The sequence below is a fragment of the Candida orthopsilosis genome, assembly GCF_000315875.1.
Source record: "Candida orthopsilosis Co 90-125, chromosome 3 draft sequence".
Classification (NCBI taxonomy): Eukaryota; Fungi; Ascomycota; class Pichiomycetes; order Serinales; family Debaryomycetaceae; genus Lodderomyces; species Lodderomyces orthopsilosis.
The window spans coordinates 214,253-217,203 of NC_018296.1; positions in this window are offsets into that span (position 1 = coordinate 214,253).

A 2,951-nucleotide genomic window follows, 5' to 3' on the forward strand; every position below is an offset into this window, starting at 1 on the left:
CTCTGAGGTTGTTGATATTGCAGAAAGAACACCAAATAGTGACAACAAATTGAAATTGACTTGGGTTGTAAGAGAATGGAGATCATTATATTGGTTTTATGAAGAGTTGCTCCACTTGAAAAATACCAAGATTGAAACTACTGTATACATTTCACAACCAAAGAGCTATACATTCATAGATGAATTCCACAATAGATTTGCTGGGTTAAAGAGATTGTCGATGGATGGTCTGGATGAGCTTAAAGTTGATTCAAGTAAGGAAGATGTCAAGGTTGAAGAATCTTCAGCCTCTGAAAAGCAAAGCTCAACTGACGAAATGGTTAGGATTGATGAGCCAATACGTGAAGATGATGGGTCATACAGTAGAATCATTGACATTATAAAGAGTGAACTTTCCCACATTAGATTCATTGAAGGCAGACCAAACATTGAAGAGCTTATTCCACAAGAAATTCATGAGTCTAATGGATCTATCTCATTTGTCACTTGCGGACATCCTGCCATGGTTGATCAAGTTCGTTATTATTGTGCTAAAAACGTATCGAACAAAGAGAAGAAGAGAGTTGACTTTTACGAACAGATCCAAGTTTGGGCCTAGATATGGTGTCGTTGTTTGCTTTATTTAGAGTATGAATTTATTTAAATCATTAATTAATGTGTTATTTCGAAGTCTGCGTTGTGTGATTGTAAGTTTAAAACGTAGAGGCAGGCAAGTGTCATGAACATTGAGCAGGTTTAAAAATTCCCTAGCAAACTAATAAATTTCGAGCCCATTATGATTTACTAAACTAAAATCTTTGTTTCAAAGCGGGCAGTGGGTGATTTCGTCCGCAAATCATTTGTCGTGAAGCAAAAGTGTTGTTCACGGACAAGCGGCTGATTGCAACAAAAACAATTTCTAATCAACAGTGATTAGCTAACCAAGGAAATTATTATTGGCTCAAAGAAAAAAAGAGCGCGATTACTCAATTTCTTATAAAACTGGCACAAGAAGCACGTGTGAAATAAATTGAGATGCATTCGAATACTCAAATAGACTTTTTGATTTTGAAAAAGTGATAATTTTGCAAATATTTTTACAAAAGAATTTTAAATCAATAACAACCACCGAATTCTTTGTATTTGGGAAGCTTTACCCAATCTCAGTAATGAATAATATTTCTTTGAAAAATGGGAAAATAGCCTTTAATTACTTCGCTGTAGTTAGTTTTCCCATCAATGAGAAATCCTTTCCTCAACATACTGCCTGCCTTGTGAGGTAATAATTTTGTGTTATCTCCGTATATATAGTTTGGGTTACAAAAAAGAACAACCAAAAAAGTTTGTTGATCTTTTAGATAAAGTTCAATCATGGTTCCATTTAACAAACTACAATTAACATGACTTGATTGGTACAACTCTTAAAGGTTTCAAATTAAATTCTATCTGATCGAATCAGAATGATTTATCATGCATGATTGGATGTCCTTGCAACAAGTTTATTTACCTTCCGTCAACTTTAATAACAGATCATCGCTAAATTTGAACTGAGGCGGACTAAAGAGTTAAGAATGGACAATTTTGGAGGGTGGTGTAATATCACCCCATATACGGGCTAGCTGCAAAGAGCTCAAAGAGAGAGATTAATGTTTGATCGTCCTATATGGTATTGATTTACACGAAACCTTCTTTTGCTTTACACTTTCATGATTGGAATATAACTTGGGGACGAAAACCTACTTGTGGGAGCTTTAGTGTACTACCATCCATTATACGCTTCCAAATATGTTTTGCTTGCTCACTTGTTGGTTTCTTTCCATTGGCACTTGCTAGTGAAAAGTATCCGCCCTACGAGCCATGAGGAGTCAGGAGATAATTCTATGGATGCGCAATGCAAATGTTATCCGAGGTTAAATTCTGTCTTCCAACAAATATAACCTGTCAATGTATGAGTGAAAATACTTTAGCCACTGTTGCTGGATGTTTAAGAGGTGTCAATAAGTCGGTGGATACTGCTGCCAAAATCATGTTGGAATATTGTGAGCGTTATCATGTCGAAGTTTCACCTGACTGGTACGAACCAGCTATTGAATATTTCGACCAACATGCCAAATCCTCTTGAGAGATTCCAAACTTTAACAAATCAGTATCTGTTAACATTCCAATTGTTTTAAAAAAGACTAATACTGATTTTTATCAAAAGTCCTTCAGCAGATTTTACGGAAACCACGACTATTCAATTATATATGGAGCTGGGTATTTGGGATTTTGGATATTGGTTTTAGTATTGAGTGCTGTATTTCACTGGATAAAGGTGTTATCCCCAAGCATTTCCAAGAATATGACTGATTCAATTACAAACGATTGGAGAACTAATGTCTCAATGCCAGCAACATTCAAGATCAAGAAGCTGCATGAGCAAAAGTTTTTGAAATATTTCGTTTTTTTAACATCTTCAATACAGTGAATCGTTGGCTGTATTTTTGTTCTACTGCGTTACTATTTGGTTGAATGCATTGAATTTGAAAGCATTGGAGAACGATCTTGTCTATCATTCCAAATTCTTAGCTGAAATGGGATATGTAGCTGATAGAACAGGAATCATTGCAACTATGATGATGCTATTAGTGTTTTTATATGCTGGATGAAACAATTTTCTACAATGGTTTGCCGGGTGGAACTACAGCACCTTCATGATGTATCAATGATACACTGCAAGAGTGATGTTTGCTTTGGTTGTTAAACACTCAGTTACATTTACTTATGTTTTGGGCGCAAAGTAAGCTGCAGAAGCCGCATTGCCCTACTTTATACGGGGTGTTGTTGCAACTATTGCTGCAGGAATTATGTTGGTTCAAGGAATGCTCTATCTTCAAAGAAGATGATACGAGGTGTTTTTGTTATCGTATACCATGTTTGCTACATTTTATACGGCTGGTACTTGGATACATGTTCAGGAATTTGGCTTCGTT